This window comes from Tamandua tetradactyla, chromosome 7 (genome assembly GCF_023851605.1).
Source record: "Tamandua tetradactyla isolate mTamTet1 chromosome 7, mTamTet1.pri, whole genome shotgun sequence".
Taxonomy (NCBI): domain Eukaryota; kingdom Metazoa; phylum Chordata; class Mammalia; order Pilosa; family Myrmecophagidae; genus Tamandua; species Tamandua tetradactyla.
This window is the reverse complement of record NC_135333.1, coordinates 95,662,263-95,687,434: the sequence shown is the minus strand read 5'-3', so window position 1 is coordinate 95,687,434 and position 25,172 is coordinate 95,662,263. Positions and strand designations below refer to the sequence as shown.

At 39.5% G+C, this 25,172-nt stretch overlaps 1 protein-coding gene across 2 annotated transcripts in view; it reads right to left on the bottom strand.

The window, feature by feature from the left end:
• Positions 1-25,172, bottom strand: part of FGD4 (FYVE, RhoGEF and PH domain containing 4) — a 252,697-nt gene that overhangs the window by 214,131 nt on the left and 13,394 nt on the right. The gene's annotated exons all lie outside the window — the stretch shown is intronic.

The window sequence follows — 25,172 nt, the reverse complement described above, 5'->3', positions numbered from 1 at the left end:
GTCTCATGTTTCATCCTCTGGCTTTCCTTCTAGTGACATAAATGACACTAAAAGTTTCATTTCAACCATAATTGCACCCACATTACACTGCTATTAGTTACACTCACTACATGGTGCTCCCATCCCCTCCATTCATTTCTAAACATTTACAATCAACCTTATTACATATTCTGCACAAATTAAGCATCAGCTCCCCATTCTCTGCCCTCATTCTATCTTCTGGTTACCTGTGTTCTAGATATTAATATCAGGAACTTGCTAGTTATATTTAGTGAGTTCACACAATGTTTGTCCTTTTGTGTCTGACTTATTTCACTCAACATAATGTTCTCGAGGTTCATTAACGTAGTCACGTGTCATGACTTCATTTCTTTTTACAGATGCATAATATTTCATCATATGTATATACCACATTTTGTTTATCCATTCATCAGTTGATGGACACCTGGGTTGTTCTCATCTTTCGGTAATTGTAAACAACACTGCTGTGAACATCAGTGTGCAAATGTTCACATCTCTGGTTTCAGTTCTTCTGAGTACACACTTAGTAGCAGGTTTGCTGGATCATAGCAGTTCTAAAGTTATCTTCCTGAGGAACTACCAAACTATCTTCCACAGCAGCAACACCATTCTATATTCCCACCAACAGTGAATAAGTGTTCCTATTTCTCTACATCCTTTCCAACACTTTCAGTTTTCTGTTGTTGTTTTTTTTTCAATAGTGACCATTCTAGTAAGGGTGAAATGATATCTCACGTGGTTTTGATTTACATTTCCCTAATAGCTAGTGATGTTGAACATCTTTTCATGTACTTTTTAGTATTTGTGTATCCTTTTTGAAAATTTGTTCATGTCTTTTGCCCCATTATTAAACTGGGTTGTCTTTCTTCTTTTTTTACATGGGTAGGCATGGGGAATCGAACCCAGGTCTCTGGCATGGCAGGCGAGAACTCTGCCACTGAACCACCGTGGCCTGCCCTGGGTTGTCTTTTTATCATTAAGTTGTAGGTGCTCTTTATATGTCCTGGATATAAAATCCTTATTAGATACATGATTTTCAAATATTTTCTCTCTTTGAGAGGTTGTCTTTTCACCCTCTTGACAAAGTCCTTTGAAGCACAAAAGTATTCAATTCTGAGGAGGTCCCGTACAAAATGCTTTTTAATTACAAAGAAGGGTAAGTAATTTAGTAGTGGAAAACCTGGCAGATACCCCTTAAATGATCAAATTAAATACCACCTGGGGAAAAAGAAAAAATGAGTCACCGGATAAGATACAATTAAGAAAAAAGGGCACAGCTTTTGTGACAGTTCTATCAAAGATGCTTGACCTGAATCTAATCACAAGGAGATATCAGACAAATCCATTCTATATAATAGCTGGCCTGTAAACATAAGGTCATGAAAGCGAAGGAAAGACTGAAAATCTGTTCTGAACGTAGAGACTAAATAAATAAGACAACTAAAAGCAAGGTAATTCTGAACTGGATCCTTTTGCCAGAAAGAACATTATTGGGGCAACTGGTAAAACTTGAAAGAGGTCTGAATATTAGATGGCAGTACTGGATCAATTTTAATTTCCTGATATTAATGGCTACATTAAAGGCATGTAGGTGAATCCTTGCTCATAAAAAATATATACTAAATATTCAGAAATGATGGGGCTTCAGGTAGACTACTTTCTCTCAAATAGAGCCAAAAAAATGTCTATGTACTATATTTGCACATTTTCTATACATTTGAGGTTGTTTCCAAAATTAAAAAAAAAGGCATAGGGCCCTGAGAGACCCAGGGCTCAATCACCCCCCTCCACCACGTTGAGAATAAGTTACTACATGTAACCACCTATAATGACCAGGAAAGAAACTAAAGGTCATAGATGTCCTTGGGGGAAGGGGGTGGAATGTGTATGTGGAAATATGTACAGATGCTATCATAAAGAAAGCATTAAGACTCTCTTCTCTTAAGCATTGTTGATAACAAACCTGTAAACTCTGGTGTCACAAGACCCCACTGAAACTCTGCTCTCACACCCTTGTCCTAAAGTCTTATAAGCCCATGCACTCCCCACCCCCTTTGAAGAACTGACTTCCATGTTCTGGATGGCTACTACTGGGAAAGATCATCTCCTGTTTGTAAGTTCCAATAAAATCCATGCCTAACATTCTGCCTAGCATGATCTTTCACCTTGGGGCTGCACCAACCTGACTTCTTCAAGAGCTGTGTTGGAACAACTGGTGAGCCAGTGAGAAGAACAAAGAGCTGCAGGTTGTGGCAGGCATGTTCTGGGAAGGGAGAATCCATGGGGGAAATCCCAAACTGGCCTATTATCATCCATGTGGAGAGGGGTGGCTGCCCTCCTTGATGAATGGGGACCACTGCAAGAATATGGGGATCCCCTGAAAACTCTGGTAGGGTTGCTGTTTTGCAACAGATAGCAAGACAACTGAATTTTAGCAAAAAAAAAATGTAAAAGCCTGTTAGTGGCAGCTATGGCCTGGTCCCTTTTAGGAGCCTTATGCAGGGTCACAGAGACAGAAGAGATGGCAAATGCAACAGACCACCATTCAGAGGAGGAATTAAAACTAGAAAGAGATGTATGCCTTGCCCAGGAAGAAATGAAGGACTCTGACTAATTGCCTGCCTGAAAGTTGCCTCAGACTCGAGTTCAGAGGACTTTCACTACTCTGGGAAGGGACCCCAAAGTGTGGAACCCCATACACTGCTCCTTGTTAGAAGAGGAGGAGGAACATAGGAGAGGGAGGATGAAGAGCCCCAACAGGTGCGTTCCATAATACAAAAGAAATGAAAAGCGTCACAAGATCTACCCCCTGGGGTTCAGCAATTCCAACCTCCTGAACAGAAACTGCATGTTACTATGAGAGATTAAACCATTGGTGAATTGGGTGATTTAGGGCAGTGGTATAGACAAAAAGCTAGGGCGTCCCTACCTAATTAGCTTCTGAGATTATGGAACACTGGAGCAGAAAGGGTAGCACTTTCTGGAGGGGAGACGAGTAAACTGGCATCTATTACCACCCACCCTTTGCTACAACAACACTTGTATGCTACCTCAGCTGATGGAAAAACTGCCTCCTTAGTAATATGACTGATTGATGGGTGTAAGGTTGCATGCCTAATGAAAAGGATATACCACACAATACCACCCATTGGCAAAACATGGAGGAGCTATAAGACATTTTAAGGAGGCTGGAAATGAAACATACCATTTATGCCGCGTCTTTCATAAATCCTGACACTGAAGTTTTTACCACAGGAATGAAAGACACGGTATTGCATACTGCCCCCAACCATTACTATGGGATTCTGGTATATATCCTAAGTCTACTAGTAGGACAACTCATTTCCCTTGCTGCTCAGGCTATAGCGAACCTTGAAGAGTTGGAAAGGCTGTGGAGAAAGGGGGCAGAAGTAAGGGCAATGGGAAAGGCTCCACATGAGCATGATGGCCCTGTTTTAGTTTATTAAGTTGTCAGAACGCAATATAACAGAAATGGAATGGCTTTTAAAAGGGGGGATTTATTAAGTTGCAAGTTTACAGTTCTAAGGCTGTGAAATTGTCCAAATTAAGGAACCAACAAGAGGTACCTGCACTCAAGAAAGGCTGATATCATCTGTAATACCTCTGTCAGCTGAGAAGGCACACAGCTGACATCTTCTGGGGTCTCTGGCTTCTGGACACCTCTCTCAGCTGGAAAAGCACATGACAGTGTCTGCTAGTTTTCTTTCCTCATTCCATAAGACTTCCCTGGGGGCATTTTCCTTCTGAATCTCCAAAGGTCTCTGGCTGTGTGGGCTTTGTTGGTTCTAAGGCTTTTTCTAAAATGGTTCCTGCTAAAAGAGCTCCAGTAAGCAACCCCAACTTGAATGGGTAGAGATACATCTCCATGGAAACTATCTAATCAAAAGTTACCACCAACAATTGGTGGTAACTTTAAAACAATAAAAAAGATCCCACCAAGCAAAACTGAATAAGGATTAAAGAATTTGGCTTTTCTGAGATACATGGCAGTTTCAAACCAGCACCTTCCACCCTCTGGACCCCCAAAAGACATGTTCTTTCTAAACACAAAATACATTCATTCCATCACAATATCAAAAGCCTTAAACCATACCTGCAAAAATACAAATATGATACAAAGTCAGAAAAGTACAAAATCTCATCAAAGTCAGCTACAGGCATGCTCTATCCTAAGGCAAAATTCACTTCTGGCTGTGGACCTATAAAACTCAGAACAAGTTATCTGCTGCAAATATACAAAGGAGGGACAATCATAGGATACATACTCCCATTTCCACAGGGAGAAACTGGAAGAAACACAGGGGTCACTGGACCCAAACAATTCCAAAAACCTGCCGGGAAAATTCCATTAAATTTCAAAGTCTAAGAGTTATTTATTCTCGGGGCTTTAGAAAGTGGCGGTCCCACACTTTCCAAAGGCCATGCAGCAGCTAGGCTCTCTCCCAATGCAATGTTAGGGGACACTGGGGAGACCACCTTTTTTCTCAACTTCACCCTCTCCAAGCATTGGGGTAGCACCTGGGCTCTCTGCTTTCTCTGGGGCACACACTCAAGGCCTTCAGAACAATGTGGTGGTAGCAAGGCTCTCCCCAATCCCCAAGGAATGTGCTCCACCATCTCCAAGGCCTGAGGTGGCACAACTCTTTCAGAACATTGAAGTGGAAAGCCCACCCTCTGCCTTTGGGACAAACTCACCCTTTCCAAGTTCTTGGTTGGGTCCAATCTCCTGGCCTGAGGTTTCTTGGCTTCAGACCTTAGATTCTATGGTTCTGTCTCTGAAGTCATTTTTCCTTCAATTGGTCTTTTTCGTCCAAACTACCAGTGATCCCATTTATACAGATCCCACAACACTCTGTTGGTTTTCTATGTAGTATGCAGGGATCATGTCCATCAGACAAAAGGACTTTCCACAAATCCTTTCTGGATAACTCCATCTCAAACCCTCCCTTGTCCTGTAATGACTGACTGGTTCCATGTTTGGTTAAATCCTAACATGGGGAACTATTCTCTGGGGTCTCATTTCTGGAAGCCCAGAATTTTCCAGACCATCAATTTCTGTTTTCTTTGTACCCAAGAATTCAGTTCTCAGATCATCTCTTTCCTGTCACATTTCACTATAGGCTGCAAGGAGAAACAAGGCCACACTTCTCACATTTAATTTGGAAATCTCTTCTGTTAAATATCCAAGTTCATGGCTTTTAAAACCTGCCTTCTGTCCAAAACTAGTACTCAATTTTGCCAAATTCTTTGCCACTTTAAAATGGGGATCACCTTCCTTCCGGTTTGCAATAACACATGCATCGTTTCTGCCTACGGCCTTACCAGAGGTATCTTTAGAGTCCACATTTCTACCAACAGTCTCTTTAAAGCATTCCAGGCCTTCTCTATCAAGATCCACACAATTCTCCCAGAATCCTCCCCTTATCCATTTAAAAAGCCATTCCAGCATGTTTGGTATTTGCTAACCGTAGCACCCCACTTCTCTGGTACTAAAATCTGTTTTAGTTTTTTAAGCTGCCTGAATGCAATATATGAGAAATGGAATAGCTTTTAATTGGGGAATTTATTAAGTTGCAAGTTTACAATTCTAAGACTGTGAAAATGTCCAAATTGAGGCACCAACAAGAGGTTATCTTCACTCAAGAAAGGCTAATATCATCTGGAACATCTCTGTCAGGAAGACACGTGACTGGCATCTGTTGGGGTCTCTGGCTTCTGGACACCTCACTCAGCTGGAAAAGCACATGACAATGTCTGCTAGTTTTCTTTCCTCATTCCATAAGGCTTTCCTGGGGGTATTTTCCTTCTGAATCTCCAAAGGTCTCTGGCTGTGTGGGCTTTGCTGGTTCTAAGGCTTTTTCTAAAATGGTTCCCTCTTAAAGTGCTCCAGTATGCAACCCCACCTTGAATGAGTGGGGGCCCCTCTCCATGGAAACCATCTACTCTAAAGTTACCACCCACAATTGGGTGGGCCACATCTCCATGGAAAAACAATTAAAAAAGACCCCACCCAGCAATACTTAAAGAGGATTAAAGAACTTGGATTTCTGGGGTACACAACAGTCTCAAACCAGCACAGACCCTAATCAGGTATCTCACAAGCAGAGGTAGGCAGATCTCATTGCTATAGGCACAGAATAGAGGATAAAGTAATGGCACCTCTGTATACAGTGGTTCCAAAGATGCCTCTTTACTACAAGGAATTAGCACTCAATTATGTCATTATCTTTGTTTTAGATTTAACTAATGCTTTCTTTAGCATTCCCTTAAATAAGGCCAGTCAACCTACTTTCACCTTACCTGGGAAGGACAACAAAGGACTTTCAAGGTGCTCCCACAAGGCTATTTATTTACATAGCCTGACCACCTGCCCAGGTCTCATGGCAAAGGATTTGGCTAAGTGGCAAAGTCTATTTCATTATATTCATGATATCATGTTAACCAGTAACTCTTTCTTAGAACTAAAAGAAGCTTCAGGCTCATTGCTATCTCACCTTGAGAGTCTGGGATGGGCAATTAATCATGCAAACTGCAACATCTTGGCCATCCTGTCAAATTCTTAGGTGTTGTACAGTTTGGTAAGACAAAATTATTCCTTCTGCTGAAATTGATAAGGTACAATGTTTTCCTATGCTGCATATGCCAAAACAACTAATGGCTTTCTTGGGGATCAGAAACCCTTTGTTCTTCACTTAATCCAAATGTTAAAACCTTTGTATATGCTAAATTGAAATGGTCATACTTGGAAATGGAAGGACCTCCAAAGGCTGCTTTTGAAAAACCAAACAAGGCAATAGCACAGGCACAATCATAGGAGGGTAGATCCAGACCTATCCTATGAATTGAATGTAGCCAGCACTGATAGGTTTTGGGTGTGGCCTGTGGCAGAAGCCACATTCTAAAAAAGCGCCCCTTGGTTTTTGGTCAGTCCTGGAAAGGGGCAGATACAGCCTTCTGAAAAAGCAATTGTGTGCTGCATAGAATGCCTTATTGCAAGTAGAGGAACTGATGCTAAGATGACCAGTGCAAGTAGAGGAACTGATGCTAAGATGACCAGTCACCTTGAAAATGGCAACCTTGAAAGGAACTTCGAAACCATGCTTCGGCAATGCCCAACTGAGCACACTGAACAAAGCAAAGCATACCTGCTACAGCAGAGCATTTTCAATAATAGCGCTCTAGATGCAAAAGTATACTCAAACCAGTGTCCTATATAGAAGATTCAACAGCTGAAGTTTCTATTCCTGAAACAGCTGTTGAAAATCCCACTATAGAAGGCAGAGGTACCATTTCTGAGTCTGCATGGTACATTGATGGGTCTGCTAGTAGGCAACCTCCCACACGGACAGTCATGGCAGTACAACCCAGTACTGACACTATATGGTGGTAAACTGGTGCTATACAAAGCAGTCAGTGGGCTGATTTAAGAGCAGTATGGATGGTAATAGTGCATGAGCAAGAGGACACACAAACTGTACTGACCGCTGGGCTGTTAACAAAGGCCTTATGACCTGGATGCAACCTGGAAGCAGAAACAATGGAGATTCATTAGTCACCCCCTTTGGGGATAAGAACTGTGGAAAGGTATCTGGGACACCTGCCAATGATATAAGTTGCAATTGCCAATCACATACCAGCAGGAGTGGACATCACTAGAGAGTGTTTCTTGCATTGACCACATGGGCTACCATACCAGACGAAACACGTTGGTCAGCTATAAATCCTGGTAATCCAGTGGCAAGTGGACCACACCAGTCCCCTTCTGCTCTCAGAGACTGTGAGGTATGCTTTTACTGCTGCAGACACGACTACAGGACTGTTGCTAGCTTTCCCAGTGGGGAAGACTAACTAATGGGCCACTGTCCAATGTGAGTGCCCTGTATGGAGTGTCTACACCAACAGCCAGTGACGGGGCACCCCATTCACTGGGCATATAACCCAAACCTGGGCTATGGACTAGAACATGTTGATATTCCATCTGCCCTAAAATCCTACAGGTGTGGGCTTTATTGGGAAAAAATAAATGAACGCCTTGTTAAAGGAACAGCTAAAAGATGATAAGAAGTCCTTGCAACAGCAGACAGAAACTCTATCAGGATTTAACTCACTTGAATGCAACTTGGGGGCTGTAGCCCCTGCTTCTCCTGAAATACTAAAGGCAGGATCAGTGCAGGCTCTAAAAATACAAATTAAACGGTGGTGCCAGTTTGAAGGGTTTTAATCCTGATCCATTATGCGGAGGCAGCTATTTCTTTTAATCCCTATTCAGTACTGTAAATTGGAAACTTGATTAGGTTATCTCCACAGAGACGTGACACACTCAATTGTGGGTATTAACTTTTGATTAGAGGAAGAAGTGACTCCACCCATTTCATGTGGGGCTTGATTAGTTTACTGGAATATTTTAAAAGAGGGAACCATTTTGGAAAAACTAGAAAGCAAGAGAGCCACGAGAACCATGAAAGCCCACACAGCTAGAGGCCTTTGGAGATGAAGCAAAACTTCCTTGGGGGAGCTTCATGAAACAGGATGCCTGGAGAGAAAGCTAGCAGATGTCACCATGTTTGCCATGTGCCTTTCCAGTTGATAGAGAAACCCTGAACGTCATCGGCCTTCTTGAACCAAGGTACCTTTCTGTGGATGCCTTAGATTGGACAGTTCTATATCCTTGCTTCAATTTGGACATTTTCACTGCTTTAGAACTGTAAACTTGAAATTTAATCAATTTCCCTTTCTAAAAGCCACTCCATTTCTGGTATACTGCACTCTGGCAGCTTGTAAACTAGAACAAGGGCCATCCGCTTCACAGGCTAAAAGGGAGAATAATAATAATTTGTTGTTGCTGATGTCTCAGAACACACAAACAGGGAAAATTTGACTTTAGGGCTGGCCTAAGCAATTGCACTGGTTGGAAATCTTAAGCCCATGGGGAACAGGAGTCACCCAAAATATTATAATACAACATAAAAAAAAGTCTGTTAAAATTTTTTATCACTAATCCAGAGCCTCCTATTCCCATGAGAACCTCACGTATAACCACATGGACCCCTTCTTATGCCTAAACTAACAACTGATGTTATGGTGGAGGACTCTCAAGATTTTCAGGAGCAGAATATCTGGTATTTAAAACCTTCCCATAATGTTCCTCTCCCTGGTACCATATTATAACGGTACAAACGGAGACCACGGTACAAATTTGTCCATGGAACAACTGGAACCCTAGATTGTATATTGTTAGATCAGCATAAATTACCCCCTAATTGTTCCCAATAAATACCTTTCTTTCCACCTGCAGTGCCCTAGCAAACACGTTCTGCAATGGGTAACTCATGCCCACAATCAAAACCAACGCTAGGTTTGTACGGACTTGCCATCTTCAGGAGTACTGCCCTGCCTTGGACTGTGACCCCCACAAATCAGACTGTGTGGAATACCCTGCTGGCCTGGCAGAATTCAATGCATAGGAAAATCTGGAAACAAATCTCATTCACAGGATATTGTACATGGGGACAGCCCTGGGTCCCCGCTACCTTACATAACATTTTACCCCATACTCCTAGTAACTAGGAAATGGTTTAACTCCCTTCTTGGCTATGGTGGCATCTCTCTGTGAGGTTTTTATCTCTGTGTGGGGGACTCCTCGTGTCCAGTTGTCTCTTATACTGTTGTGGTGGAATATGGGTGCAATGTCTGTCCTATGGTCAACGTAGTCTGCTGTGTGGGGATGGATCATAGAGACCCAGGCCTGCCCCACCTCCCCCCACCTCGATACTGAGAATAAATTACTGCACAAAGCTTACCTACAATGACTAGGACAGAAGCTGAAAGTCACAGATCTCCTTGGGGGTAGGTTCCAGAACAACTGGAACCCTAGATTGCATACTGTTAGATCAGCATAAATTATCCCCTAATTGTTCTGTGGAAGAATGTACAGATGGTATCGTAAACAAAGCATTAAAACTCCTCTCCTTTGAGCACTGATAAGAAATCTTTAAGTCCCTGTGTCACAAGACCCAGCTGAAACTGTTCTCACACCCTTGTCCTAAACTCTTATAAGCCCTTCCACTCCCTGCCCCTTTCGCAGAGCACGGACTTCCATGTCCTGTATGGTCACCACTGGAAGTTCTTCTGTTCATAGGTCCCAATAAAATCCATGCCTAACTCTCTGTACAGCATGTTCTTTAGTCTTGAGGCTATTCTCACCTAATCACACCAAGAGCTGGGTTGGAACAGGCCCACACTTGAGTATAATTTCCCTTAGAAAATTAACTGACTGATTTCTCTGCTTTAGTTTCTCATTCTTGCAAATAGGAGCAATACCTCCTAGCCCAACAAGAGTATTATGAGAATTAAATTGCATGAAAATATGTTTAGCACAGCTCTTGGAAGAAAGATTTCATTTTAATATAATTATATATTCATTTATAATCCTTTATTAGATATATTCTAATTTGTCTCAGAGATGTCTTACGATTTCAGTTTTTTCCCAGTTTTACCTTGCATCCCTCCCACACCTCTCCTATAATTCACCCCACAGGAGGTAATCAGGATGTTCCCATATCTCCACTGCCCTTCTCTTCCATTCCTGCTCCCTACCAAACACGCACTTATATTTCAAGACCAAGATCAAGCATTCCCTTTTCTATGAGCCCATCTGATCAGACAGAAATTATGGTTCCCTTCTTTGTATTCCCACAGTACTTTCTATATACAGTCACATAATACCTCTAACACCAATATTGCACTGTGATCTGCTTCTATTCATTTCATTCCTAAAATGATGGCCTACTTGATGGCATGGGCCCTAATTCATCTTGGGCACCATCAAGCTTAAACCAGAGCTTGGTACCAAGTAGGTACTCAAATGAGTTCTGAATGAATAAATCAAAGTGAGTGAGTAAACAGGTGAGGGCACCAAAGGGGCCAAGTTTCCAAGCATCAGCATCTAAAGAAGATTAGAAGACAGATTAGGCATTTCTGCTGGACAGTTCTTTATTTTGTACCTATATTCTTTCCTTCTGCAATAAGTAAGTTTATTTTTCACACGTACTTCAAAAAATAAAAAAAAAAATAAAAACACATACCTTCTGCCTCTTCTTATACTTCAGAAAAAAAAACAGGTTTGTTTCCCTTCTACATTAATTCAACCAACAAATATTTGAGTGCATCCTATGTGCAAGACCGCTAGAGCAGGTGCTAAGGTGTCAAAGGTGAACCTTGTCCTATCAAGTATCTGACTAGGTTATACTTCTCTATTGAATCAGTGAACAACAATGTGAGTCATTCCAGGTAGGCACTTCAGCCTGGGTCACTGAACAAGTTAATAGATGACTCAGGACTAGAATGCTAAACTTTTCTATGAGCTTCATAGAAAGTTTCATCTTTAATTCTTAGTTATTTCAGATTTCTCTCATATTTCAAATGGATAAACAGTCTGTAGAATACATTGACATACTGGAAATATCATAACGGTGTTATCTTAAATCATGAATCTGATTTTTCAAGAGAAGGACTACAATAACTTTAACAGCCTTTATTTTCATCACCCAACCACACACCAGGAAACCTTAAATTTCTCCAGTACTATTCTCTTTACATTAAAGCAAAATGTGCAAAGGTTTTATTTTATCCCTGTACTGCCCCAGATAAAAATAGGTAGGATCAACACTCTGGCTGGGCTAGGAGACATATCTTAAAGCTGCTTTTTCATAGGAAGCCCTCTGCATTATTCATTTGGGGAGGGTGGGGCAAAGGACTCCTACTGATTATGGGGAGGGCTTTGCTTATCCTTTCCTTACTTCAAGTATTTCCACAGCTAAGGCTGAGCAACACACTGAACTATCTGCTGCTGCCAATAATCAACCTGCGCTTTCTCACCTCTGTGCAGGAACGTGTGTCCCTCACTGGTACAACTGCAGGTCTTCCACAACTCTAAACTTGCTACACATGATCACATTCTAGCTTGTGAAACAGGTACTTCTGTCTCCTCACTGAAGACGGAATCACACTCCACACTGTCTAGGCTGGAGAATGCACACTGGATACAGCTGTTAGGCATGTTTAGTCTGACCTGCAAAATGAATTAGCATTTTAAAATCAACTGTAAATATTGAGAAACTTTATGTAACTCCAGCCTGTTGGTTTCTTTTGAAAACTGGAAGTCCACAGGCAAGAGGTTCCTACAGGAACTATTCTGAATCTGTGTTTAACAGAGAAATTCGAGTCTTTTGGTAATAACGTGTTTCTACAAGTATCCAAGGTTCAGGCCCCCCCTTCCTCCATTTTGAGAGCAAGTCTGAGAACCGCCTACATGACCCATGACCTGGACTGATGTTAAAGGTCACAGAATGTAAACTTCCTCCTTCCCTAAAAAAATCTCACGAGGGTCTGCGGAAACTCCGTTGTAACCACATCTCGCGAGACTGTTAAACTCTATAACCCGCTCAAGTCTCTGACTTATTTATCTCTTTGCTTTGGTCCAGGTGCAGACTTTCATCTCCCAGTTAACCTGCCAGTGGGGAAGATCTTCCTCTTCTCCTCCCTAATTAAACTCATGGGTAGTCTTCTAGCTAGCGCGTTATTTGATCTCAGGGTTGTGCTGGGCAGGAACAGTATCATCCACAATTCACAGCGTAGCCCCCATGCTTGTCTTAAATTATGCCTCATTCCCAAAATGACTGCTTACGTGACCACATGAAGTGTATAAATTCAGTTCCAAAATAGCCAATAATAAGGACCTATCGATGAAAGGAGATAAATGTTTTCAAACTGTAATTTTTAGTATCCACAGAAATAACAGATTTTATTCAATCCAGTTACAGAGAATTTTCCTTCAGTCTTTATCCATATAAAAAGTCATTGTGCCAGGCGGGCCACGGTGGCTCAGCAGGTAAGAATGCTTGCCTGCCATGCCCGAGGACCCGGGTTCGATTCCCGGTGCCTGACCATGTAAAAAATAATAATAATAAAACAAAGTCACTGTGCCACTTTGCAACCTAGTCATTCCTAAGCAATGGCCCAATGGGTAGACTTCAGTCAAATTCAAATTTCCTAAAAACCTATTTGATTCCACAAAAACAGCAACATAAAAGACAATTTAATACAGGATTTTGCAAATATTAAGCATCAGAAGCTTATCTTTAAAGAGCCATAGTATGAATATTGCATTCCTTTCAGAGGATTCTGTTCTGTAAAGACTAGAGAGACTGAGACATCTCAAAACATAGATCCATTAAAGTTTTTACTGGGCATCTATTTCTCTTTTTTAACAAATCTCACTATGGCAAGTACAGGCTTTCTTATTGAGCTAAGGACCTTTGAACTACTCGCACATTTCATTTCTTTCATCTTCCACGGCCAATTTATGAACACACCCAAAAGTCTCATATTAGAAGAAGGTACATATTTGCATGGTAACTTAATCAGCAATGACCCTTGCTCTTCCATCTCAATTTGCTAAGCTCCCGTAAAAGGTATGCTAATAAATCAAACATGTCTATTTACAACATCATTTCAATCATCATCTCAACTGTTTGTTGTGTAACTTGGTAAAGCATTTAAATAGTTACAAATTTGGGATAGCATGTTTCCTTAAAGGTGTTTGTTGTGTAACTTGGTAAAGCATTTAAATAGTTACAAATTTGGGTTAGCATGTTTCCTTAAAGGTGAAATTCTGAAGGAATATCACCAACTCTTTGATCTTTGCTTTAGGTCTGCCTTGCCATAATTAAGCATTTTGGAGAAAGAAATTTCTCAGTCAAAAATCATTGGTTGTCAGGTGGGCTGCAGTGGCTTAGCAGGTAGCATTCTCACCTGCCATGCCAGAGGCCCGGGTTTGATTCGCAGTGCCTGCCCATGCAAAAAAAAATCATTGGTTGTCTCTCCTGATGGGTCCCTGGACCAGGTAAGTTCTGAAACCTTGATGGCCCAGCCTCTCCAGAACATCACATAGTTCCATCTCCCTACCCCATATTAGTGACAGACCCTTCCAAACTGAAAAAGTTAGAATGGCCATAGCCCGAACACCCCTAAAGAGAGGGATAGAAAGATCAAAGGTGATGGTGGAGTTATACAGAGAAGATAGGATTTAACAAATGAATATGATTGCTGAATCATTAAATTGATATCTCTTTTAGTCTCCAGTATCTTTGAGCAGCTAGAAGTAAAAACCTAAAATTGTGTAACTGTAACCCATGTCAAACTCTGAAATATGTTCTACAACTATTTGTGGTGCTGTGCTTTGAAATTCATAGCTCTTTTGTATATATGTTATTTTTCACAAAAAAGTTGATTGTGGTGACAAAAAAATATTTAAGCCTTCTAGGCTACTATATTCTGGAGCAGCTAGAAGGAAAAATCTGAGAGGATCATATGGTAGCTCATGACAAACTCTGGGATCTGTCCTATAACTACTTGTTGAAGAGTGCTTTGAAAACTATTGCTTTTTTATTTCTGTGCTTTGTATATATGTTACACTACACAATTAAAAAGTTTTTAAAAAATCATAGGTTGTCTTTTGTTGCTCAAATGTGGTCTGTCTCTAAGCCGACATGGCAAGTGAACTCACTGCCCTCCCCATCTACATGGGACATGACTCCCAGGGGAGTGAACCTCCCTGGCAACATGGGATAGAAATCCCGGGATGAGCTGAGGCCTGGCATCAACAGATTGAGAAAACCTTCTCGAACAAAAGGGGGAAGAGAGAAATAAGACAAAAGTGTCAGCAGCTGAGAGATTTTAAGCAGAGTCGAGAGATTATATATAGTCTTACACATTATATAGATATCCCTTTTTGGCTTATGGTGTATTGGAGAGGCTGGAGGAAGTACCTGAAACTGCAGAGCTGTGTTCCAGTCGCCTTGTTTCTTGAAGATGATTGTACAATGATAAAGCTTTTACACTGTGACTGTGTGATTGTGAAAACCTTGTGTTTGACACTTCTTTTATCCAGGGTATAGACAGATGAGTAAAAAATATGGATAAAAATAAACAAATAATAGTGGGGACAAAGGTTAAAATAAATTGAGTAGATTGAAATACTAGTGGCCAATGAGAGGGAAGGGTAAGGGGTATGGCATGTATGAATTTTTTCTTTTTTCTTTCTTTTTCTGGAGAGATGCAAAATGTTCAAAAACATGATCATGGTGATGAATACATGTGCCAGTTTTAAAGGAATTATGTACCTAGAAAAGTCATGTTTTAATCCTAATCAATCTTGTGGGTGCAACATTTTCTTCTAATCCCTATTCAGTACTATAGGCTGGGAACCTGATTAGGTTATCTCCACAGAAATGTGACTCAATCAATTGTGGGTATTAAACTTGATTAGATGGAGACATGTCTGCACCCATTCTAACTGGGTCTTGATTAGTTTACTGGAATCCGATAAGAGAAGAGATATTTTGGAGAAAGCTTCAGAACACCGCAGAACCATGAAGCAGAAAGTCCACCAACCAGCAACTTTTGGAGATAAAGAAGGAAAACACCTCCTGGGGAGCTTCCTGAATCAAGAGGCCTTGGGAAAAAGCCAGCAGATGCTGCCATGTTCGCCATGTGCCCTGCCAGCTGAGAGAGAGACACTGAATGTCATCTGCCTTCTTGAAGCAGATTGGACATTTCTATAGACTTGCTTTAACTGGGACATTTTCTCGGCCTTAGAACTGTAGACTAGTAACTTTTTAAAAGCCATTTAAAAAGTTAAATTCCCCTTTTTAAAAAGCCATTCCATTTCTGGTGTATGGCATTCCAGCAGCTTGAAAACTAGAACAATACACAACTAGGTGATGATATTGTGAGCCAATGTATGGAATGTTTGTATGCCAAGAATGTTTGTATGTTAAGTTTGTACAATAAAAATATTAAAATCAGAAAAAAACAAACAAAAAAAAGCAAGGAAGAGATTAAAATTTCACAGACAAATGCTGAGAGAATTTGTCACAAGAGACCAGCCCTACCAGAAATACTAAAGGGAGTTCTGTTGGCTGAAAAAAAAGACAGGAGAAGGAGGGCTGGAGGAGGGCACAGAACTGAAGAGTAAGGGTAACTTAAAGGATAAAAAGTGAAAAAGCGGGAAGGATATATAGGTCTGAAAACCTTGGGTCTGATGCTCCCCTTTATCCAGGGTATGGACAGACAAGTAAAAAAATAAGTAATAGGGGTGGAGGGGGATAAGGGGTAAAAAGAAATTGGGTAGATTGAAATACTAGTGGTCACTGAAGGGGAGGGGTAAGGATTATGGAATTACGAGGTCTTTCTTTGTTCTTTTTATTTCTTTTTCTTGTGTGATGCAAACATCCTAAAAATGATCATGGTGATGAATATACAACTATGTGATGATATGTGACCCACTGTACACTTTGGATGGACTTTATGTGCATGAACGATATCACAGTTAAGTCTATTTTTAAAAAAGTAACAACAACAAAAAAAATCATTTGTTGATTCAGAGTTCTGTGGAATCGTACTCAAAGAATCCAAAGTTTTACCACCACAAATGGCAGCCTCTTGGGTTGTTTTTTTTTTAATCACATTTTATTATTTAGTTTTAGACCCTTTCAATATTGTTCCTTCTTAAAAATTATCATCATAATTGCATGCCAAAATAAATAAATAAATAAATAGCTGGAAACAAGGAATGAGCTGAACCTCTCTGTGACCAGATCACAGAGCTGATGGCTCAGTGAGCTGTGCTTTCTAAGTAGGAGGGACAGAGGAATTTATTTACAGTAAAACATACCATAAAATAGGAGTCACTAGCCAACTGCTCATAAATTGCAGATCACTCAAAATCACTCTTTAAGAAAAGAACTCCTCTAGAGGCTTCATTTATTGTACAGCAATAGGCAGAAACAGTAGCTTAAGTTATGTCTGGGTGCTTTATACATTTATTTTACCATAAAGTAAGAGCTAATTGCATATAATCTCATCCCTATCCTTAAAAATATCTCCCTTAAAAAAAGGGGGGGGGCAGAGTGAGCTCTCCTGCTTTTGAACAGGATGCTGCCCAATTCATGAATTGCTCAATAAAGCTGTGAGATCCTAAATTGTGTGAAAATTTTTTCTTTTATCAGTTTTGGCAATGAGGATAGGATATGAAGGCAACTGCTGATGGATCTGAAGTCAACTAGAAAGACAGGTGAAGGCACCACAGAACACTTTTAATACTACTCTTCACCATCTCCAAGAGTCATGAACAATTTTTTACCCTGATGCTTCTCTGAAAACACTACCAATCAGCTACAGGCCAGAGTACTTCACCTTCAACGAAAAAGGACCATCTCAGAGATATACCTATTTCCAGACATGGGTTCTTGGTTTAATGGAATATGGGGACAAACCAGTATGATTTGGACTTACGATGTGAATTGGGATTATCAATCTGTAAATTTTTAGTTCTTGTTGAACAAACTGTATTTCATGATTCTGTTCAAATTCCTAGTCACTCCAAGGACAGTTGGCTGCTCTTAAGATGGCTAATCAAAAGAAAAATGGGATAGAAATATACTGTCTCTAGTAGACAAAATAAAAGTAACAGATACCCCAACACAGAAAGAGGACCATACCATATTCTACTCACCTGGGTAACCCCACTCCAAGGGTTTTGAACGTAATTGAACAGTCATCCAATAAACCTCGGTGCAATTGAAAAAAGAAACAAAGACTTTAAAAGAAAAATGGAACAAAACAACTGCTCGAGCCTACTCAACTGCCTGACAAGAAAAGAAAAGGTAGTGACCAGAGTGCTCTGCTCAAGTTTCCAATGGGATCATTGGAAGAGTGACCAAAGTGGGGGAGACACTGTTAAGTAAAATAAAATGGTCACCCATAATGGGCATTGCTAGGAGAAAACCTTTCTGAGAAGGCATATCCAGAACACAAAAACAACTGACTTGTAGGGGTTTTCTGTGAAAACGGAACACACCACATGGGGTACCTGATAAGCAATACCTCATGTTAAAAGTAGTTTCAGTCAAGTAGATAACTTATCAAAATGGGCACACGTACCAAGCTAATCAATGTATATTTGCTTCCCACTTTGTAAGATGTCCCCTCTGCAATTTAATGTCAGCCAATCAGAACATTTCCTCACTTGGCTTCCATGTTTGCCATATATGAGCTCCCCCTCCCCTCGGAATGGGATGTTCCCCAATTCATGAATCACTCAATAAAGCTGTGAGAGAGATCCAAAAAAGAAAAAATCAATCTAGACTAACAAGCCACCAATCTAAACCAGTAAATCATGTGCACCAGCCCTAAGGGGAAAGTAAAGAGTGGTGTATGACTCCACGTGAAAATCACTTTCTGTGAGTTCTCCACAGGCAAGTAGAGCATGATATTCACAGTGGTCCTTAGTGCTCAAGATGCTTCTTTAGTTGAGAAAAATGGTACGTTTTACCTATTTTATATTCCTAAATCCCACAGACTAGAACTGTAAATTTTTAGCAGCACATTAACAGAATAATGTTGTGGTTAAGATTATGAACTTTAGACTTGGGCCAGATTAGATGTGTCCTGCCTCTACCATATATTAGCCATGAGACAATGGGCAAGTCAGTCTGCCTTCCTAAGCCTTAGTTTCTCCATCTATAGAATGAGTTTAACAATAAATGCCTCACAGTGTTGGCAGGAGGATGAAATGAAGCCAGGTATATAAAGTTCTTTGCACAGTGTCCAGTATGTAGAAAAGACCTCAAACTCTGCAAATAGGATGTCCAGTCCACAACATCACCTCTACTCTGTTCCTTATACCTTGCATTTGTTCCTAGGTCTTTTCAAAACTTCCCCTCAAAGAATCCCCCACTACCTTAGCCCGCTCTTTTCTTCTGCCCATCCCATTTTCCAGTTAATGTGAACCAATACGGAAATGTCATTCCTTGATGGAAGGCAGAGGAAGAAAAGAAAATGAGACGATGGCAGTGTTTCTCTGTCAATCTCTCCACCGTGATCAGGCAGGGCAGCATATCCAGAGAGACTAGTGTTAAGAATACCAGCTATTTGGGAGCATTAGGCAAAAATTAGGCAGGTTACAACCACTCCCTTTCTCCTCAATGAGCACTTAACCTTCTGCTAGGTATTTTATGACCCATCAAAAGGTTCTGGAAGCTCTTATAATATGAAGCTAAAACAATAATGCAAACTTCTCTGCAGTCACAGAAATCATTTTCTGTACTTTTAAACCACACTATGAGCAATGCAAAACAATAAGAAACAAAGCTGAATATAGGCAAATTGTTCCCTCAGTTCAAAAGTGAGAATAAAATTTATCTGAAGTGACCAAGCAGATCGGAGGTGACGGCAACTGGACGTTTTACATAGCTAGAAGGACATTAGCAATGCACTTGATTTATTTGCAGGAAACCAGTGGTTCTTAACCAGGGGCTTTGACCCTCAGGGGATAATTGCCAAGGCCTGGGTACATTTTTTTTCTTTTTCTGTTTTGATGCTCATGCTGGGCTGGTACTACCAGTCTAGTGGGTAGGGACCAAGGATGCTGCTAAACATCTTACAATGCACAGGACAGTCCCCACAACAAGCAATTATCCAGGCCAAAATGCCAATAGCACTAAAGCTGAACAAGTACTTTATTTATGATCATCTTAAAATACTTAGAAACACCTTAATCATTGCCCATGTCAAAGAAAATCCTTTGTTCACAAGACACTTTGTGTGCGTAGAGAATTTTAAGATCATTTATCCACATTATATCTTCTGATCTCCCAAAGACCTAAGAGGCAGGGATAATAGAAACCGAGTGTCTTGCCAAAACCACAAAGGTAGAGATAGAGGGAAAAAAGAACTCAGGTTTTTCATTTAATGTGTAGAATGCTATTTGTATTATGTGGTGATACATAATCTAGTATGATAAAGGAAGAATAAGGTCTTGGTATGTGAAGGTATAACTGAAAAATATTTTGGTTGAAATTTTTAATAAATTACATATTTTCTTGCCTACTCCAATGCTGAATAGTATAAATTATTTTAATAACAAAAAATAATTGCAAATATCCATTATCAAAATATTGGGTGGTATAGTTGCAAATTTTCTTCCATTCTTGATGACAGAATGTTGGCCATAATTTCTGCTATCACATCTGCATCAAAAAGCACCTTCCTATGGCTATTTTCCTCCAGATTCACGGACACGCCTCTCCTAATTGATGGCTTTTCATTTACCATGAGCAAGAGGAAAATAAAAGCAAGCTTTTAAAGAACTAAGTGAGGTCTAACATAAATAAACTACAACTTTCAACATTATTTTAACAGCTTGGGTTTGTGTCCTAGAGGTTACTGTTATCCCAAGTCTAACCTATGGGACTGCAGTGCTACTAACTGCTATATACTTCCAAATCCATATGTATAAAGGAAGAATTTACTGTTTTCTAACATGATCAAACAAGGTGTAATGACTATTCCTGCATATTTCTACTCTCAAAACTGGAAAGCAGTAACACTGTGAAAAAATAAATTTCACAGTGATAAAGAATGCTTCTATGGTATGTAGATTGCACATGTGATATGTAAAGTGATACAGTGAAATACTGTGCAAAATTTAAAACAGGATTTTGTGTCTAGAAAAGACATTTCACATTTAGTCAAAGTGAAGAGACACTGGCCAAATGTTTTTGCAAAGCATTCAAATTTATAAGGAATTCATATTCCATATTACTAGCTTCACTTTCTAAGACCGTAGGAACAAACGAAAACATCCGTTTATGTGAAATCTGCTGATTCTACTGAAATAACTACCATAGGTATCTGTGAAGTTTTGGTTGTTGCTACATAAATGTTTTATCAAACATCTGTGTTTTGTTTCCCAGCTGCTGAAACAAATGCCATACAATGCGTTGGCTTAAACAACAGGAACTTAGTTGCTCACGGTCTTGGGGCTTAGAGAAGGCCCAAATTGAATGTCAGTAAGGCAATGCTTTCTCCCCAAACACAGTGATGTTCTGGGACTGGTTTCTTTGGTCCTTGCTGCTCCATCACATGGCAATGCACATGACAGTGTCTTCTTTCTCTTCCACTCCACTGACGTCCAGCCTCTGGCTGCTCTCTGTGGCTTCCTTCTGAGGCTCCAGAAATAGGATTAAGACCCATCCTCATTCAGTGGGGCTACAACTTAACTGAAGTTACCTCATTATAAGGTCCTATTTACGAAAGGTTCAGGAATTAAGATTAAAAACATGTTTTTCTGGAATATAATTCCAAGTCACCATAATATCTCTAAAATGGCCTGGGTCAATTCCAATTTAGCCACTTAAAAGACATACACACACACCACATGTATTTAATTTGTACTTGCACTTGTTGAGTGCTGGGTGTGTAAATGCAAAAGCTTTACACTTCATTTAGCCCTTTACCTTATGAAACAAGTACTTTCATTATCCTGGTTTGAAATAGCTTCAGGGAAGTTAAGTAACTGATCCAGAGCTAATAAATGGAGCGAGGTTATTTTAACCCAGGCCTGTCCAACCATTGAGCCAGCTCTTTGAACCAGTTCTACCCTCAACACATAAAGCTATACACACCTCTCAGAACAGAAATTTCTATCATTCACCAGATTGATTTGTTCCATCATGCTTACTACCTCATAACTTAAATAAAACACAGATAAAATTCAATCGAAATACCTTCTGGTGCCCCATATTATTTTATGAAGTTTTGCATGAAAATAAATTTGCACCTTATTCACAAGATAATCATATTCTAACTCTCAATATCTACAAAAGTTAAAGGTACATTTGCTATCTTCCTATTGTGAGACCCTGAGAAGGTAATCACATTAATTACATCTACGAGGAAACCACACAGTGAACCCAGGTGCACAGAAATCCTAATTTACATGAAAGAAATGACCTTTCTGAAGAAGACAGTGAAATTAAAGCTTTCTTCTCTGAAAAGGTCAGAGTATTTTTCTAAGGAGCTAGGAAATGAATTTAGCCTAGGAACTTAAAATAATTTTCATGTCCATGAAATTTACACAACTGGAGGGGAGAAAAGAAATTAGTTTCAATATCCAGCTATAAAAAGCTATTGGTATTCAAACTATGACTGCTCATTTGAGCTTCTTTTTAGGTTACAGAATAACCAACTTCTGTGGATAAGAAGTATCTAATGCAAACTAACGCAGAACAAATCACTATTGTTTAAAGCTCTTAAAAGTTTAGAGAGAAAATTTCACAATGTCTTAGTTAAAAGAGAGCTGTTATTCTGGAAGTTCTTGCTGGTGGAATTAGGGAGGAAAAGAAATGGAAGGCACCCAAACTGGAAAGGAAGAAGTAGAACTTCCCCTGTTTGTAGATACTAGTATCCTATATACAGAAAATCCTAGAAAATCCACAACAATGCTCCTAGAGCTAATAAATGAATTCAGCAAAGTGGTGGTGTACATCAACATTCAAAAATCAGTGGTGTTTCTATAAACAAGAAATGAACAATTGGAAGAAGAAATCAAGAAAAAAATTCCAATCACAATAGCAATTAAAAGAATCAAACATCTAGAAATAAATCTAGCCAAGGATGTCAAGAACTTGTACACAGAAAACTACAAAACATTGTTAATGAAATCAAAGAAGACCTAAATAACTGGAAAGACATTCAAGGTTCATGGAAGGAAGATTAAATATCATTAGGATGGCAATACTACCAAAAGCAATTAGTAGATTCAATGAAACCCAAATCAAAATTCCAACAACCTTCTCTGCAGAAATGGAAAAGTCAATCATCAATATTTATATGAAAGGGCAAAGGACTCCAAATAGCTAAAGCTACCTTGAAAAAGAAGACTGTAGTTGAGGACTCATACTTCCTGATCTTAAAACTTATGACAAAACACCAGTAATGCAAACAGCATTGTACTAGCATAAGGACAGACATATGGACCAGTGACACAGAATTGAGAGCTCAGAAACAAATCCTCACATTTACAGTGAAGTGATTTTTTTCACAAGGACACAAAGACCACTCAACTGGGAAAGAACAGGCTCTTTAACAAAAGGTGCTGGGAAAACTGGATGTTGGCAAAAGAAAGGAGGGCCCCTACCGCACACCATATACAAAAATCAGCTCAAAATGAATCAAAGACCCTAATACAGGAGCTAGAACCATCAAACTCATAGAAAAAAGCATGGGAAGCATCTTTAGGGCCTTGTGTTAGGCAATGGTTTTTCAGACTTTACACCCAAAGCACAAGCCACAAAAGAAAAAATAGATAAATGGGATCTCACCAAAATTAAAAAACTTTTGTGTCTCAAAGACTTTATTATAAAAGTAAAATGACAACCTACATGATGGGAGAAAATAGTTGAAAACCACATATCCAATAAAGGATTAATACCCAGTATATATAAAGAAATTCTTCAACAACAACAAAAAGACAAACAATGCACCAATTAAGAAATGGACAAAAGACTTAAACAGACATGTCTCCAAAGAAGATATACAAATGGCCAGAAAGCACATGAGGAGATGCTCAATGTCACTAGCCATTAGGGAAATGCAAATCAAAACCACAATGAGATGCCACTTCATGCTCATTAGAATGGCTTTTATTTAAAAAAAAAGTGGAAAATAACAAGGGGAGGATGCAGAGAAACATTAACACTCATTCATCGCTGGTGGCAACGTAAAATGGTGCAGCTGTTCTGGAAGACAGTCTGATAGAGCCTCAGAAATCTAAGTATAGAACTACTGTATGACACGGCATTCCACTACTAGGAATACAACCAAAAGAACTGAAAGCAGAAACACAAGCTGATGTTCGCACACCGATGTTCACAGCAGCATTATTCACAATTGCCCAAAAGTGGAAACAACTCAAGTGTCCATCAACCAATGAATGCATAAATAAAATATGTTTTATACCCACAATGGAATATTAGTGAGCCATAAAAAGGAATGAAGTTATGATACATGAGATGATATGGATGAATTTTGGAGACATCATGCTGAATGAAATAAGTCAGACACACAAAGACATATTATATAATACCACAGTTTTGAAATAATTAGAAAATGTATACTCATAAAGTCAGAATCTAGAATACAGGATACCAGGGGACAGGGTGAGGAAACAGAATGGGAAACTAAGGCTTAAAATGTATAGGGTTCCTATTTGGAATGATGGAAGTGTTTTGGTAATGGATTATGGTGATGGTAGCACTGCAATATATATCTGAATAAGATTAAAAGGAGAAATGTTAGATTGTATATATACATAACAGAATAAATACATATTTTTTTAATTTCATGAAATTATAGTACACAGTTGTAAAAATTTGTGCTATCCACACCAAAGCAGGATATTGGTGGTGGAGTAGTATGTGGGAATCCTATACTTTATGAATGATTATTCTGTAAACTCACAACTTCTCTAATGAAAAAAATAATAATAAAATACAGCTGGAAAGGGATGGAGTATGTGAAGGGCCTTAGAAAGGAAAAGGCCCATTCTATTGTGTAATTCAAGTTTAAACATATTACGAGATAGCCAGTTTCTCTGATTTTGCCAAAGGGTGCTTTTATTGCACTCCCCCTGCCCAAATCGATGGCAGAGATTCCCGATATGTAACTGTGCCCCCCAAAAGAATTAATACTGATGTAACTACCTTCAATAGCTATAGTTAACGGGCAACCTGTTACATGAAACACATACTTTTGAAGTTTACAGTTAATGCACTTCTAAGTGGGATGATCTCTCAAATGTATCAAGGAAACTTATTTAAATGATTTCTATTTGTAAAAATAAACTGAATAAATAAAAAGTTAAGGAACTAACAAGGTGATGAAGCTTGTGGGTAAAGTAGATTTTTATATATTGGGCTGGCATCACAAAAAGTACTTTGAAAATGTTAGCACTCAACACAGAGAACTTCATTCATGCCACTGATTCACACGTTCAATTAGTTTTTACAGAACTGCCAATGAGACGGGGACTCTTCTGGGGTTGAGAATACTGTGGGGAACAAAATAGGCAAAGTAACTGCTCTGAGGAAGCTAACATGAAGATAAGACTTATCTCCATGTTAGTAACTCATGATGGTAACACAAAGGTTCACCAAGTTACTAGAAGTGATGAAAAAAGCTTCCTGGAGTACACAGCTCTCACCTTTATGAAGTGGAGGCCTGATGCC